The sequence below is a fragment of the Canis lupus genome, chromosome X (assembly GCF_003254725.2).
Source record: "Canis lupus dingo isolate Sandy chromosome X, ASM325472v2, whole genome shotgun sequence".
NCBI classification, from domain to species: Eukaryota; Metazoa; Chordata; class Mammalia; order Carnivora; family Canidae; genus Canis; species Canis lupus.
In genome coordinates, this window is record NC_064281.1 from 103,186,909 (window position 1) to 103,205,406 (window position 18,498).

At 38.9% G+C, this 18,498-nt stretch overlaps 2 pseudogenes; one reads left to right on the top strand and one right to left on the bottom strand.

Annotated features, from left to right (window-relative positions):
* Positions 1–18,498, bottom strand: part of LOC125754678 (elongation factor 1-alpha 1-like) — a 166,730-nt pseudogene that overhangs the window by 40,975 nt on the left and 107,257 nt on the right.
* The window catches only part of LOC112649185 (60S ribosomal protein L13-like), a 118,292-nt pseudogene continuing 107,010 nt past the window's right edge, over positions 7,217–18,498 (top strand).

Consider the following 18,498-nt stretch of genomic DNA (forward strand, 5'->3'; position numbering starts at 1 on the left):
TTATACTTACAATTTCTTATTTTAAAATCATTTGCATATTATACATATTAATAAATCTTTTCTCAACCAACATTGCTTCTACAAATATTAAATTTCCATCATATCAATTTCTTACAAAAATGTTTAAACTAAAATTGTTATTCTTTTGCCTTCTCCAATTTCTATGCCTTCTCTTCCATGATGTGCCTTAGCGACCCTCTGGCCATTTCTACTCCCACTTCTCATACACATTCATGAGCTTTAGCATTTCTGCTCTACCCAAGAGTCTTCATGGCCAAGATTGTGATTATTTTTCTCCTTCTTCCTCATTTAATAAGATGCCATATGCACTTTCTATTGTTGGCAGCCAACATGTACACTTTGTATTATGGTAATTTGTTGATTCTTTTTCTCATCTTAACTTTGACTGACTCTGGAATTTTTCTGTCAAAGCACATTGAGAAGGCTATATATCTTGCTTCTAAAATTTTCTTTCCTCCCACACTCTTCTTTTAGATTGATGGATATCTGGTCACACTATTTCCTTTCTTTTTTTTTTTTTACATTTTTTTTAATTGGAGTTCAGTTTGCCAACATATAGCATAACATCCAGATCTCATCCCATCAAGTGCCCCTCTCAGCGCTCCTCACCCAGTCACCCCCACCCCCCGCCTACCTCCATTTCCACTACCTCTTGTTCATTTCCCAGAGTTAGGAGTCTCTCCTGTTCTGTCTCCCTTTCTGATATTTCCCACTCATTTTTTTCTCCTTTCCTCTTTATTCCCTTTGATTATTTTTTATATTCCCCAAATGAATGAGACCATATAATGTTTGTCCTTCTCCCACTGACTTATTTCACTCAGCATAATACCCTCCAGTTCCATCCACGTCAAAGCAAATGGTGGATATTTGTCGTTTCTAATGGCTGAGTAATATTCCATTGGATACATAGACCACGTCTTCTTTATCCATTCATCTCTCGATGGACACCGAGGGTCCTCCCACAGTTTGGCGATTGTGGACATTGCTGCTATAAACATCGGGGTGCAGGTGTCCCGGCATTTCACTGCATCTGTATCTTTGGGGTAAATCCCCAACAGTGCAATTGCTGGGTCGTAGGGCCGATCTATTTTCAAGTCTTTGAGGAACCTCCACACAGTTTCCCAGAGTGGCTGCACCAGTTCACATTCCCACCAACAGTGCAAGAGGGTTCCCCTTTCTCCACAACCTCTCCAACATTTGTTGTTTCCTGCCTTGTTAATTTTCCCCATTCTCACTGGTGTGAGGTGGGTATCTCATTGTTGTTTTGATTTGTATTTCCCTGATGGCAAGTGATGCAGAGCATTTTCTCATGTGCTTGTTGGCCATGTCTATGTCTTCCTCTGTGAGTTTTCTGTTCATGTCTTTTGCCCATTTCATGATTGGATTGTTTGTTTCTTTGCTGCTGAGTTTAAGAAGTTCTTTATAGATCTTGGATACTAGTCCTTTGCTAACCCTTCATCAAGACAGTGTGGTACTGGCACAAAAACAGACACATAGATCAATGGAACAGAATAGAGAATCCAGAAGTGGACCCTCAACTTTATGGTCAACTAATATTCGACAAAGGAGGAAAGACTATCTGCTGGAAAAAAGTCTCTTCAATAAATGGTGCTGGGAAAATTGGACATCCACATGCAGAAGAATGAAACTAGACCATTCTCTTACACCATACACAAAGATAAACTCAAAATGGATGAAAGGTCTAAAAGTGAGACAAGATTCCATCAAAATCCTAGAGAAGAACACAGGCAACACCCTTTTTGAACTTGGCCACAGTAACTTCTTGCAAGATACATCCACGAAGGCAAGAGAAACAAAAGCAAAAATGAACTATTGGGACTTCATCAAGATAAGAAGCTTTTGCACAGCAAAAGAAACAGTCCACAAAACTAAAAGACAACCTTCAGAATGGGAGAAGATAGTTTCTTTTTTTTTTGAGACTTTATTTATTTATTTATTTATTTGAGAGAGAGATTCCAGAGGGAGAGGGAGAGGGACAAGCAGATTCCCCTCTGAGCAGGGGGCCTGATGTGGGGCTCGATTCCAAGACCCTGGGATGATGACCTGAGCCAAAGGCAGACGTCTAACCAACTGAGCTACCCACTGGTCACACTATTTTCTATTCTTGGCCCCTTTGTTTACTTTCTGAAGGTTAATCAGTGTGTGTGTGTGTGTGTGTGTGTGTGTGTGTAAAATCTTTCAGCAGAAAACTATAATAATCAGAGAGTAAGCTTCACACTCCATTTGCCCCTGGTAGTGGTGAAGAAATCATTCTGTATGTATGTGTGTGTGTATGAGTGTGTAATTGATAATCGATATAAAATCTTAGAGTGGTTTCTGGAACATAGCAAGCATTCAATAAATTGCTATTTATTGAATAGTATTTTTTTATAAATTGCTAAGATATTATTGCAATTTTCTGAAAGTTCCCAAATACTCTCATTATTATTTCTTTCTCAAAGTCAATTTCCTTTCTGCATTGTCCTCTCCAGAGCGTACAACAAGGAGCCTCATCATCCCATTCTCTAGTTTTAGAAACATATCATATTTCTCTTTGGCTTTCACTTTTATGGCTTTGCTTTTAATCTGGTTGACTCTTATCCAGTTCCTCTGACCTATGCTTGATATATTTTAAGTAGAGACAGCCCCAAACTTAGGAATGAGTTATGTCCAAAAGTTAACTCATATGTCATCAGCTTGGAACTCAGAGCACGTTTTCCCCACTGAGACAGAGTAGCTACATTCCAAAGGCAGCTCACCAACACCTATTTAGGTCACCATTCTATCACTAATAATACTAAAATCCCTAGGAACATTTTTAAAAGGACGTTTATTGGAAGATAGGTTTTGAGTCCACATTTGGATTCTAAAAACACAGGCACTGTTAGATGGCATTACTGCTTCAAGAAAAAGTCTGCCATGAGGATTTGTGTAATCACCCTCATGCCCTCATGAGTGTATGGGGAAATCTCCACAAGATGTAAGAGTGGGAATTGGGGAGCTTCTCTACAGACAACAAAAGTAATAACTTGCTTCTTTGTGGGGGTCATACGCAATTTAGAGGGCTACCAATCTCTCTTCATTTCTCTTTATGTTGTTGCTGGTGTTGGATGACTTGCTAACACAATACCTGGGGCCATTCATTTCACAAACATTTACTAAATGGCTATTGTATGTTAGAGATACAAATCAAAGTAAGTAGTTTTCTGCCTTTGAGAGACTCACATTAGAGATGGGGAGTAAATAAGCACCGTGAAGTGCTATAGATACTGTGATCCACATTTGTACAGTTACAGACACCAATTCTAAATGGGCAGTCAGGAAATATTTAATAGAAGAGATGACACCTTTAGTAAAATCTTGAGAGAGGAGTAGCTTGCCAGTTGGATAAAGAAGGACAGTTTTAGTGGACACAATATGAACAAGTACAGAGGTACAAAACCCAGCTTGGTGTACTTTCAGATACTGCCAACAATTTAATTCCCACAGCAGAAAGTGTGGGAAGTGTTTTGGCAATATATAAAACTTGAGAAGAAAGCAGTAGGCCAGATTATGAGACTGCTATGATATATTAAGGAGCCAGCACTTTATTTACTCTACAGGTCGACAAACTATGGCCTGAAGGGCCAAATCCAGCTCTTGGCTTATACGGCCCATGAGTTAAGGTTGGTTTTTAAGTTGTTAAGTGATGTAAGAAAAATAACAACTGAGAAGCCTACTCTACAAAGACTGTTATGTAGCCTGCAAAGCCTAAAATATTTACTATCTGGCCCTTTAGAGTAAAATATTTTGCTGAGCTCTGCTATAGATGGTGGGCAACCATTAAAGATTTTTGAGCAGATCAGTAACATGTTCAGAATTGTTTTTAAAAGCTCACGTTTACAACAAATGTATAAGATTGATTGAAGAGGTATAAGATTGAATGTAGGATCAATTGGGAGGTGTTAATAATCTAAGACCTAATGCAGAACTGAACTAAGGATTTAGCAATAAAGATTTGGAAGAAACTTGTGTCATTAGAATACCCCTTTTTCATTTTTACATACAATTTAATTTACATTCAATGTGTATTTTCTCGGAAGTAAGATCTTTAGCACAGATATAATAAAGGGCCTCAAGGGTTGGATGAGCTCATCCTGAACATCATTCACGTCTTTTCAACATTCAATGAGCACATAGAGATATGGAGAGAGGAGGATCCAGAGTCATAGTTATGTTTTATTCATATATGACCTCTCCCTTCTCCAACCAGTATAACTTTGCATGGCATATGAAATTGCACTTTGTTCAAACAAAACATATTTTAAGATAATAAATGTCCTCTAGCTCCTTTCATGATTTCTGAAGTTCACTCATCACCTGTTATTCCTTTAGACATACTGTTGCATTACATGCATCATGAATAGTACCGCTATGAACCTTAGAAAATTTTTTCTAAAAAATGTTGTTATTCAACATAGTACTGGAAGTCCTAGCCACAGCAATCAGACAACAAGAGGAAATAAAAGGTAGGGGCGACTAGGTGACTCAGTCACTTGAGCACTGACTCTTGATTTTGGTTCAGGTCATGGTCTTGGGGTTGTAAGATTGAACTCCATGTTGGGCTCTGTGCTGGATGTGGAGCCTGCTTAAGATACTCTCTCCCTCTCCCTCTGCCCCTCCTCTGCCCCACTCACACACATGCTCTCTCTCTCTCCCTAAAAAAAAAAAAAACAAAAAAGAAAGAAAAAAGAAAAGAAAAGAAATAAAAGACATCCAAATCAGTAAGGAAGAAGTAAAGTTTCACTATTTGCAGATGACATAATACTCTATATAGAAAATCTGAAAGACTCCACCAAAAACTGCTAGAACTGATAAACAAATTCAGCAATGTCACAGGATATAAAATCAACCTACAGAAACCTGTTGTATTTCTATACAGTAATAATGAAGCAGTAGAAAGAGAAATTAAGAAAACAATCTCATTTACAATTGCACCAAAAATAATAAGATAGGTAGGAATAAGCCTAACCAAAGAGGTAAAAGACATGTACTCTAAAAACTATAAAACTGATAAAAGAAATTGAAGATGACACAATGGCAAGATATTCCATGCTCATGGATTGGAATAACAAATATTGTTAAACTGTCTACCCAAAGCAATCTACATATTTATTGCAATCCAATCAAAATACTAATGGCATTTTGCACAGAGCTAGAATAAACAACCCTAAAATTTGTATGGAACCAGAGAAAACCCTGAAGAGCCAAAAGAATGTTGAAAGAGAAAACCAAAACTGGAAGCATCACAATTATGGACTTCAAATTATAATACAAAGCTGTAGTAATCAAAATAGCATGGTACTAGAACAAAAATAGACACATGACTCAATATAACAGTAAAGAAAATACACAAATAAACCCACAATTATATGGCCAATTAATCTTTGACAAAGCAGGAAAGAATATCCAATGGGAGAAAGACAGTCTTTTCAACAAATGGTGTTAGGAAAACTGGACAACTACATGCAAAAGAATGAATCTGGACCGCTTGACTTACACTGTACACAAAAATAAATTGAAAATGGATTAAAGATCTAAATATGAGACCTGAAACCATAAAAAAATCCTAGACTAGAGAACAGGCAGTAATTTCTCTGACATTTCTCTAAGTTTTTTTCTAGATAAGTTCCTGAGGAAAGGGAAACAAAACCAAAAATAAACTATTGAGATTACATCAAAATAAAATGTTTCTGCAGAGAAGGAAACAACAAAACTAAAAGGCAACCTACTGAACAGGAAAAGGTATTTGAAAATGACATATTCAATAAAGAGTTAGTATCCAAAATATATAAAGAACTTATCAAACTCAACACCCTAAAAATGAGTAATCAAATTAAAAAAGGGCTGAAGACATGAATAGACATTATTCCAAAAAAGCCATACAGGTAGCAGATACACAAAAGATGCTCAGCATTACTCATCATCAGGGAAATGCAAATTAAAACTACAATGAGATGTGGTTTATGTATACAATGGAGATGTGGTTTATGTATACAATGGAATATTACTCAGCCATTAGAAACGACAAATACCCATTTGCTTTGACGTGGATGGAACTGGAGGGTATTATGCTGAGTGAAGTAAGTCAATCAGAGAAGGACAAACATTATATGGTCTCATTCATTTGGGGAATATAAAAAATAGTGAAAGGGAATAAAGGGGAAAGGAGAAAAAATGAGTGGGAAATATCAGAAAGGGAGACAGAACATGAAAGACTCCTAACTCTGGGAAATGAACAAGGGGTAGTGGAAAGGGAGGTGGGCAGGGGGTGGGGGTGACTGGGTGACGGGCACTGAAGTGGGCACTTGATGGGATGAGCACTGGATGTTATTCTATATGTTGGCAAATTGAACACCAATAAAAAATAAATTTATATTAAAAAAACTACAATGAGATATCACCTCACACATGCCAGAAGGGCTAAAATCAAAAACACAAGAAACAACAGGTGTTGGAGAGGCTGTGGCGAAAAGGGAATCCTCTTGCACTGTTGGTAGGAATGCGAACTGGTGCAGCCACTGTGGAAAACAGTATGGAGTTTCCTCAAAAAGTTAAAGATAGAACTATGCTATGATCCAGCAATTGCACTACTAGGTATTTACCCAAAGAATACAAAAATACCAATTAAAGGGATACATGCACCCCTATGTTTATAGCAGCATTATTTACAATAGCTAAGATATGGAAGCAGCCCACGTGTCCACTGATAGATGAATGGACAAAGAGGATGTGATACACACACACGCACACACACACACACACACACAGGAATATTATTTAGCCATAAAAAGTGAAATTTTGCCTTTTGCTACAATGAGGATGGGTCTAGGGTGTGCTAAGCAAAATAAGTTAGTCATAGAAAAGACAAATCCCATATGATTTCACTCATGTGGAATTTAAGAAACCAAACAAATAAGCAAAGGGGAAATAAGAGAGAGAGAGAGAGACAAACCAAGAACAGACTTAACTATGGAGAATAAACTGATGGTTATCACAGGGAAGGTGGGAGGGGATGGGTGAAATAGGTAATGGGGACTAAGGAGTATATTTGTCCTGATGAGTACTGGGCAATTAAAATTAAAACTTAAAAAAATATGTATTATTGCTTTCCTGCTGGCCTTTCTCACTCCGATGAGGCCTGTAGGCAGTAGCCATGGCACTCAGCCTAAATGGCACAATATTGAAGCCCCACTTCCACAAGGACTAGCAGAGGCATGCCCACATGGTTCAACCCGCCAGCAGAGAAGATCCACAGACTCAAGGCCTGCAAGCCAAGGCACACCACATGGCCTGGAGCGCTCACATCCAGATCCATCCATCCCATCCTGAAGTGCCCCACAGCAAGGTATCACACCAAAGTGCAAGCTGGCAAGGGCTTCAGTATGGAAGTTATGGGTGGCTGGACTCCACAAGAAGGTGGCATGGACTATTGGAATTTCAGTGAATCCAAGAAGTCAGAACAAGTCCACAAAGTTCCTGCAGGCCAATGTGAAGTGGCTGAAGGAGTACAACTCCAAGCCCATTCTATTCCCAAGGAAGCCCTTGGCCCTCAAGAAGGCAGGCAGCTCTGCTGAAGAACTAAAACTGGTTCCCCAGTTGATGACCAGTCATGCCCATATGGAATGTCTATAAGAAGGAGAGAGTCATTACAGAGGAGGAGAGGAACTTCAAGGCATTTGCCAGTATTCACATGGCCTATTCCAATGCCCAGCTCTTTGACATCGGCACAAAGAGCCAAAGAAGCTGCAGAATAGGATGTTGAGAAGAAAAATAAAGTGCCATTGGCAACTTGTGATAAAATACTTATGTATCTATATATGTAATGTCAGGGACTTCCAGTTTCTAAGTTTTTCTTTTTTTTCTTTTCTTTTTTTTTATTTTTCTTTTCTTGTTTGTTTTTTTTAGTTTTTTTTAATAAATTTATTTTTTATTGGTGTTCAATTTACCAACATACAGAATAACACCCAGTGCTCATCCCGTCAAGTGCCCCCCTCAGTGCCCATCACCTATTCACCCCCACCCCCCGTCCTCCTCCCCTTCCACCACCCCTAGTTCATTTCCCAGAGTTAGGAGTCTTTATGTTCTGTCTCCCTTTCTGATATTTCCCACACATTTCTTCTCCCTTCCCTTATATTCCCTTTCACTATTATTTGTATTCCCCAAATGAATGAGAATGCATACACTGTTTGTCCTTCTCCGATTGACTTACTTCACTCAGCATAATACCCTCCAGTTCCATCCACGTTGAAGCAAAGGGTGGGTATTTGTCGTTTCTAATGGCTGAGTAATATTCCATTGTATACATAAACCACATCTTCTTTATCCATTCATCTTTCGATGGACACCGAGGCTCCTTCCACAGTTTGGCTATTGTGGACATTGCTGCTATAAACATTGGGGTTTTCTTTTCTCATATATCATTCATTCTCTGTTTTTTTTTTATCATATTGCTGATGTCCTTCTTATTCTATCTACTATAGAAACCCACAGGGATCCCTGTGTGGCGCAGCGGTTTGGCGCCTGCCTTTGGCCCAGGGCGCGATCCTGGAGACCCAGGATCGAATCCCACATCGGGCTCCCGGTGCATGGAGCCTGCTTCTCCCTCTGCCTATGTCTCTACCTCTCTCTCTCTCTGTGACTATCATAAATAAATAAAAAAAATTAAAAAAAAGAAACCCACAGATATAATCATTCTATAATATATCAATATATAAAATCAGTATGTTATAAACCTTAAATGTAGACAAGGTTACATGTCAATTATATTTCAATAAAGCTGGGGGGAAAAGGAAACCTACAAATAAATGTTTGCTCAGTTCATGCAAAAAAAGTCCTAGAATAATAGTATCTAAATTTCGTTCAAGCTATTTTCACAAATATTATCTCATTTAAGCTTCACAACAATGTGAAGTCACTTTACAGATGAGAAATTCAAGGATCTGGAAGCTGATTTTCCCAAGTTTGCACAGCTGACAAGTGGTAGAAGTGGAGCTAAAACCATCTCTGATCTGAAAGAGTATAGATCTTCCACTATGCCACATGCATACCAGAAGCAAATTTAGATTTTCTCGACATCTTTTTAATGATGGCCACTCACACTTGAGCTGTGAAGTCTGTTGCTGAGTCACTCTTTCATTTTCTGCTTGCTTTTGTGTGCCCTTGTGTTAGCCCATATCCATTCCTGCATTACAGCTCCATAAAGGACTCTCATAACTGATATCAAGTCACCTTAACCTATCTGTCTATAATCTCTCAAGCACATGACAACTGTCTTCCTTCCCTGCACATGAGGAAATGTCAGTAGTCCTTCTTGTTTTTGCTTCTTCCCTATATCACCCAGACTCTCCATCTATTGCAGACATTTGTCATTTGCTCTTTGGTTTTCTCTATTTCTGTTCTAATCTCTTTATTCGTTTTCTCTGATCTCCATTAGTTTGTTCTAAAATTGAAAATATCTATTTTTCTCTTCAAAGCATTTGGTTTCATTTCTTTCCTTGAGAGCTTTCTTCAAATTATTTTTTCATATGTACCAATCCTCTCTGACAGCTTGAAATGAAAGCTGGGCTTCTCTCCCCTTGACCATTCCTCATCATTTTCAATCCTTTTCCTTACTTTTAGGAATTTGCTCATCTCCCATTTACCTCTGCCAAATTTCCAAGCTTTTAAAAAATTAATTTCAGCTATTACCATCGCATGATCAGAAAAAGTGCTATCTTTCATTTTATATGACGGACCACTACTCTCTCTTGCAATATAAATCCTGTCAACCCTACTGGATCACTTCCCTTTTATGTAAGCATACTGCAAAGTGTTAGCATACACTTCCAAATAATCTTTCAAGTCTACATTTTTGCACACAATTTTCTAAGTATTCAGCTTCATTGGTCAATTTCCATTTATCTCTGGCCTTATTCCCTTTTCTGAGATGTAATTGAAATGTCCCTATACTCCAAAACCACTCTACTTTATGAAGAATGAAGAAAGGACGCTGCATCCTTAATTTACAAATCCAAGTTGTCCTTCTCCCTAATTGACATCCTTCATCATGTCTTCCAATACAGATATCCTATCTTTTAAACATTTACATGATGACATTTTACCAAAAATCCTCCATTGTAGTCTCTTTCTCCCCTTCAACAATAGGAAAACTCAAAAAAAGCCATGTCATATGAATAATGGACAAATACTGTAAGCAAGCAACAGTATGCTGTAGAGATATAGAGAAATCAGATATAAGGGAGGGGCAAGATGGCGGAAGAGTAGGGTCTCCAAATCACCTGTCTCCACCAAATTACCTAGAAAACCTTCAAATTATCCTTAAAATCTATGAATTCGGCCTGAGAATTAAAGAGAGAACACCTGGAATGCAACAGTGAGAAGAGTTCGCGCTTCTATCAAGGTAGGAAGACGGGGAAAAAGAAATAAAGAAACAAAGGCCTCCAAGGGGGAGGGGCCCCGCGAGGAGCCGGGCTGAGGCCGGGGCGAGTGTCCCCAGGACAGGAGAGCCCCGTCCCGGAGACGCAGGAGCTGCACCGACCTTCCCGGGCGCAAAGGGGCTCGCAGGGAGTTGGAGCAGGACCCAAGAGGGCGGGGATGCCCTCGGGCTCCCCGGGACAGTAACAGCAACTGCGTGCCCAGGAGAGTGCGCCGAGCTCCCTAAGGGCTGCAGCGCGCACGGCGGGACCCGGAGCAGCTCGGAGGGGCTCGGGCGGCGGCTCCGCGGAGGGGGTTGTGCGGCCCGGGAGCGCAAATCCAACAGCGCAGGTGCCAGAGCACAGGGCGCCGGGGACACAGCCCAGGATCCGGCCTCCCCCCGGGACAGGCAGAGGCCGGGAGGGCCCAGGACAGCAAGGATGCTCCTGCCCCGAGCTGAGCAGATCAGCGGCCCCGCCCGGAGCCTCCAGGCCCTGCAGACGGAGAGCTCCAGAGTTCCTGCGGGGGCTGAATCCAGGGCTCCAGAGCTGACCCCGCCACTGGGGCTGTTCCTCCTGCGGCCTCACGGGGTAAACAACCCCCACTGAGCCCTGCACCAGGCAGGGGCAGAGCAACTCCCCCAACTGCTAACACCTGAAAATCAGCACAGCAGGCCCCTCCCCCAGAAGACCAGCTAGATTGACAACTTCCAGGGGGAGCCAAGGGACTTAAAGTACACAGAATCAGAAGATACTCCCCCGTGGTTCTTTTTTTTTCTTTCTTTTTTTTTTTTTTTGTTTTGCTTTTTGATTTGTTTCCTTCCCCCACCCCCCTTTTTTCTCCTTTCTTTCTCTTTCTCTTTTTCTTCTTTTTTTTTTTCGTTTTTTTTTCTTCCTTTTTTTTCTCTTTCTCTTTTCTTTCCTTCTTTCTCTCCTCTTTTTCTCCTTTTCCCAGTACAACTTGCTTTTGGCCACTCTGCACTGAGCAAAATGACTAGAAGGAAAACCTTACCTCAAAAGAAAGAATCAGAAACAGTCCTCTCTCCCACAGAGTTACAAAATCTGGATTACAATTCAATGTCAGAAAGCCAATTCAGAAGCACTATTATACAGCTACTGGTGGCTCTAGAAAAAAGCATAAAGGACTCAAGAGACTTCATGACTGCAGAATTTAGAGCTAATCAGGCAGAAATTAAAAATCAATTGAATGAGATGCAATCCAAACTAGAAGTCCTAACGACGAGGGTTAACGAGGTGGAAGAACGAGTGAGTGACATAGAAGACAAGTTGATAGCAAAGAGGGAAACTGAGGAAAAAAGAGACAAACAATTAAAAGACCATGAAGATAGAATAAGGGAAATAAACGACAGCCTGAGGAAGAAAAACCTACGTTTAATTGGTGTTCCCGAGGGTGCCAAAAGGGACAGAGGGCCAGAATATGTATTTGAACAAATTCTAGCTGAAAACTTTCCTAATCTGGGAAGGGAAACAGGCATTCAGATCCAGGAAATAGAGAGATCCCCCCCTAAAATCAATAAAAACCGTTCAACACCTCGACATTTAATAGTGAAGCTTGCAAATTCCAAAGATAAAGAAAAGATCCTTAAAGCAGCAAGAAACAAGAAATCCCTGACTTTTATGGGGAGGAGTATTAGGGTAACAGCAGACCTCTCCACAGAGACCTGGCAGGCCAGAAAGGGCTGGGAGGATATATTCAGGGTCCTAAATGAGAAGAACATGCAACCAAGAATACTTTATCCAGCAAAGCTCTCATTCAAAATGGAAGGAGAGATAAAGAGCTTCCAAGACAGGCAGCAACTAAAAGAATATGTGACCTCCAAACCAGCTCTGCAAGAAATTTTAAGGGGGACTCTTAAAATTCCCCTTTAAGAAGTCCAGTGGAACAATCCACAAAAACAAGGACTGAATAGTTATCATGATGACACTAAATTCATATCTCTCAATAGTAACTCTGAATGTGAACGGGCTTAATGACCCCATCAAAAGGCACAGGGTTTCAGACTGGATAAAAAAGCAGGACCCATCTATTTGCTGTCTACAAGAGACTCATTTTAGACAGAAGGACACCTACAGCCTGAAAATAAAAGGTTGGAGAACCATTTACCATTCGAATGGTCCTCAAAAGAAAGCAGGAGTAGCCATCCTTATATCAGATAAACTAAAATTTACCCCAAAGACTGTAGTGAGAGATGAAGAGGGACACTATCATACTTAAAGGATCTATCCAACAAGAGGACTTAACAATCCTCAATATATATGCCCCGAATGTGGGAGCTGCCAAATATATAAATCAATTATTAACCAAAGTGAAGAAATACTTAGATAATAATACACTTATACTTGGTGACTTCAATCTAGCTCTTTCTATACTCGATAGGTCTTCTAAGCACAACATCTCCAAAGAAACGAGAGCTTTAAATGATACACTGGACCAGATGGATTTCACAGATATCTACAGAACTTTACATCCAAACTCAACTGAATACACATTCTTCTCAAGTGCACAGGGAACTTTCTCCAGAATAGACCACATATTGGGTCATAAATCGGGTCTGAACCGATACCAAAAGATTGGGATTGTCCCCTGCATAATCTCAGACCATAATGCCTTGAAATTAGAACTAAATCACAACAAGAAGTTTGGAAGGACCTCAAACACGTGGAGGTTAAGGACCATCCTGCTAAAAGATGAAAGGGTCAACCGGGAAATTAAGGAAGAATTAAAAAGATTCATGGAAACTAATGAGAATGAAGATACAACCGTTCAAAATCTTTGGGATGCAGCAAAAGCAGTCCTAAGGGGGAAATACATCGCAATACAAGCATCCATTCAAAAACTGGAAAGAACTCAAATACAAAAGCTAACCTTACACATAAAGGAGCTAGAGAAAAAACAGCAAATAGATCCTACACCCAAGAGAAGAAGGGAGTTAATAAAGATTCGAGCAGAACTCAACGAAATTGAGACCAGAAGAACTGTGGAACAGATCAACAGAACCAGGAGTTGGTTCTTTGAAAGAATTAATAAGATAGATAAACCATTAGCCAGCCTTATTAAAAAGAAGAGAGAGAAGACTCAAATTAATAAAATCATGAATGAGAAATCAGATATATTATTTGTGGGTAAGAAAAACATGGATTATTTATATGATACATGAATTTAAGGTAGTTTTGGAAGCATAAATAAGATTTTATTAAGCAAAATATGGTGTGGGAAATGATCATATTCCAAATGGCAAGAAAAAATGCACCAAAGTGTAAATGCTTGTCATAGGGTGCATTTTCAGAATGGCTAACTACCATTGGCTGAAAGATAGTCTGCAAGTGTTGTAAATAAAGAAAGATAAGGTTGGGGCATGTTGTAGAGCATACTGTTAATCTAAGAAGTTCAGTTTTATTAAAAAGAGTAAACCATTGGAAGTTTTTAAAATAGTGGTAACATAACAGACCCTCAAATCTTTATTGAAAGGGTGAATGAACGAATCAAAGATAAATCGAAATGTTTTATTTGGGTGACTGGGAAAACAGCAAAACTCTTAAAAAGGGAAAGATAGAAGGGGATCTGTTGGCTTTGGTCAAAGGGCTCAGTTTTTTATATAATTGAACATAAGGTGCTTGAAAGCCATCTGTATCTAGCTATTCATCAAATACATGGAGATGCAGGGCTGAGAGTTGGACATACAGATAAAAATTGAAAGTCTACCACATAGAAAGGATAGCTAAACTTGTAAAAAGTGAGTGAAATCACTAAGCCCAAAATCAGAGAAAAAATCAGAACAAGTATCCATGTGGAATAGGGAGAGAAAGAAGTAAGTTAAAGAGAAAAGGTATCATGTGAGAATTAGAAGAAGAATCCAGAGTTTGAAATATTATTGAAGCCAAAGAAATAAAGGATTTAAAGGAAGAGGATGTTTACCAATGCTGAGTGTTTCCAAGATATAGAAGAGGATGGGTTCTAAGGAGCATTAAGTTTGACAATTAGAAAGTCATTACAAATCTTCAAATAAGATGTTTCAGTAGACTACAAGGTACAGAAGCTAGAAGGTAAGTGTGAGAAAGTAGAAGCAGCAATTGTAGACTACTCTTTAGTTAATTCTGGTGATAAAGGAAAAGTAAGAAATGAGCTCGTGAATTTATCAGGAATAAGGGATGAATGTTCTTAGAACTGCTGAATCCTCTGTATGCTGGTAGGCATAAGGAAAGGAGTTTGGTACAAAGTAGAATATACACATGCAGACACACATATGCATACATAACACACATATACATACCTGTGTATATGTATACATAAGTGCACATTTGTATGTGTGTGTGTGTATTTAGAGAGAGAGAGAGAGAGAGAGAGAGAAAGGCAAAGAGAGTGGGAGGCCAAGAGGGAAGGGAAGGAAATAGAAGGAGGAAGGGGGATAAAAATATAAGGTAAAGATTGTAGCATGTTAAGTAAGGATAACTACTGAAGCAAAAAAAAAAAAAAACTACTGAAGCAAGATCCTGAAAAATCAAGAAGAGTTGGAATCAGCTAACCATGTACATGCAGTAATTAGCTCTGACAGGAAGGCAGGTGGGAGCTTCTTCCTCAGAGGCAGGAAAAATGGATAGGCTCAGATATAGGAAAGAGTTAAAGTTAAGGGAGAAAAAGAAACAAATAAGCATTCCTCTAATCAATCTGAATTTCTGTTACCCAGTAGTCTCCTACTTCTGTGTCTTGGACTCCATCTACAGGAAACCTGTAGTATTTATTTTCTTAAGCGTGTGTCCCTCCTCTCCTGCTCTGCGGATGTTTTATGTAGCAAACCAACATTGTCTTTTTCTTTCATTAACTACTAGTTTACTCTTACTATTTTTTGTGGCCCTTCCACTTTTACTACTTTCCTTTACTCCTTTCTCTATCCTTACCTAACATCCATTTTTATTCTGGCCCTCAACATAAAACACATGATCCACACATATTAGTTTCTGAATCTCTAATTCCCTTTCATAGACCTTTCCTGATTAGTGAAGATTATAGCTAGTGGTTGCTACATTTTCAAAAGGCTGAACTGTGATAGAAAGTGAATGCCAGAGAAAGGATAGCATAGTAGAAAAAAACCTTAAACATATTTATAGAATAAGAGTCAGTAGAAAATGAAGTGAGGTATTAAAAACAAAACAAAGCAAATGGTTTGATTCTAGAGCAAATGGAAGAAAATGAAACTCAAAGCACAGGTAGAAGGATTTTTCTTAGGCATAATGAGGATATTTTTCCCCTGAGGCAAAGGGAAGGAGTCAGTGATGGGTCAAATACGTACATGTTTGTAGGAAGAAGGGAAAGACTTTTATTCTCTGGAATAGTGAGGAGGTCAATTACTGAAAGTGAAGGTAGAAGTTATATAGTAAAAGATGGGAGGGGGTCTCATGGAAGTTCCAACAAGTTATTGTGGGAAACGAGAAGAGAGTACTCTAGGAAAACATCAGATTATCACATAACATAGAGGGTCAATGACAGCTTGATAGCCATAAAAATTTAGAAGCACAAAATCCATATAGTTGTAATATCTCATCTTACCATACTTAGCCGCCTATTTGTAGGAAACAATGGCCTGAATAAGGCCTAAGTGTAGAAAGAGTTAAATTAATTCAGGTGAAATTAAGACAGTGATGTATTCTAATGTCTCAAAAGAGTACATTCTGCCTGAAAAACTATAGGAGTTTGTTATGGCTGAAAGCATAGTATATGAGGTTGGAAAAGTTTATCAGGAACCTAATTATTGGTGTTCTCAATCCCTTTGGCAATGGGTATTCATTGAAGGGTTTTGAGCATGAGAATGACTTCTTTTGAAAATATCACTAGGGAATATTTGTGGAAGGTAGAATAAGAGGAGATATTGGAGGCAGAGAGGCTACTTAAGTTATTACAATAGTATAGATGAGAGATGAGAGGACACACACAGAGGTGGGCACAGAGAAAAGGAAATGAATTAGAGAGACCTACAGAAATGTTTGGTTGAGGATGAGTTTGAGAAACTTTGGTAACCAAATGGGATTTTAGTTTATTTGAATTGCTGTATTTCTTCCTACAGATCCTTATTACTCTACCCTATAGCTGATAAATGATCCTTCTTCTAGTAAAAGCCAAGAGAAAAAAAGATTAGAAGTAAATGCATCTAAAACTCATAGACTATTCTTAAAACTTGAATAGTCTAACAGAAAGAGTATAGGCTTTGGAATAAGAGAGTTCTGGGTTCTAAACCCATGTCCACCACTTAATATCTGTTGGGTTTAAGTGCAATATTGAAAACATGTATAGGAGATAGGTAGTTTGAACACTTCCTGGGTATGTAGTAAATGCTCAATAAGTGGTAGCTAGTTCTATTTCCATTGTTTTGTTGCTAACAGCATCTTTGCTATTATCTCAGTGTTCATGTAGCTCTTTTGCCAGGTTCTGCTACCCTCCTCCAGGTCTTGTTTTATAGTGTCACAGCCTGCTTCTGTCTTTGCACTGAAGTCATACCAAGCCATACTGTAGGCAGATGACTCCCCAAATATTGATAAATAAGCCACTGTGCTTTAAGTACACTATGTGCTTTAGGTCACATGGTGTGGAGGACCTTCCTTGCTTCTTATCCACTAAGCCAACTGGTACTAGATTTATACCAATGGCAGAGGCTGTCCTTCAAATCAGATTGCATTTGCCTGGCAAATAAAATCATTCCATACATAAATGGCTTCTCAAATCATGTATTTAATGGTTATCATACTGTATGTACAAATAAACCTTATATCATCCCATGTCATACATGAGTGTGTTATATGCATATTTTTCCAGACATGCTTCACATACAACCATCTTAAAAAGTACCAATAGAAGAAGCCTCTCCAATACCATCATGTAAGGAGCTCCTCCAAAAGCAAAATCTTAGTAGCCAAGACCCCTCAAACTGCATGGTCATCTATCACTGAAATAATATCTACCTAATAGGTGGGTGCCTTCAGAGACTGCCCTTCACATAACCTTTGATATGTACCTCTAATTACACCCTGTGAATGACAGAAATCTTGCCACATAGTGGCTCTCCTCAGGTTATACACATACAGACATAATCAAAATAGCTTACTGTTTTCTTCTAAATAAGTCTGCTATGGTTCCTTTAACAGAAGTAGCGTGTTTGGAGTTCTTTCCTAAGGAATCCACCGAGATGTTGCTCTAGAGGATGATTTATTTTCCAAAACTAAGGTTCAACTTTAAATGATAACCTGAGTTAGAGGTACAAAACAGTTTATGCATGAATGGAAATAAAAATGTTAGGGATTTTCCAAAATTTTCCTTCAGTATCATCCCTAAGGCCTTCAATTAAGAAGACCTCTGATAAGACCTTATTAGGTGCTCTTAACAATGTTCCTGTTAGGCAAATATTCTAGAATATTCCTTTGCTCAAGCTGTAAGTGGGCTCAATGGCATTCTCCATGCTCATATTTTCTTTATTATACTGTGAAACCACTTGCAATTTCCCCAAATTGGGGCAAAATGGGGATGTGAGAGGAGGGGATAAAAGTGGTCTATTAATTATTGGTCCTACCCTCATCTCACTCTCAAATATTCTTAAGGCCAACCTCAGAGGAAAAAAAGTCCATGTGATGGAAACCTTTATAAAATGTGAGGAGTTTGGCTATGATAGGAGGAGCAAGTAGTTTTAAGCAACAAATTAGGAATATGTGTTCAGGTAAAGGAAAATAGGCCTTCTGTGAGCCTAGAGATTTCAAGGACATTTATGACAGCCATGCCCAGTCATTTTACTCTTTGAAGAAATATTGAATAAATGCTTATAGAATATAAGATTCAAAGAAACTTTTATTAATCTTAATACATTTTTATAAACAACAACCAAAAAACAATCCACAAGGCTATTCTCAGAAGCAAGGACATGTAGGCTCCAGCAAGAAAGTTCTCCACTAAGGGGAACCCTCCTGTACTGTTGGTGGGAATGTGAAATGGTGCAGCCACTCTGGAAAACTGTGTGGAGGT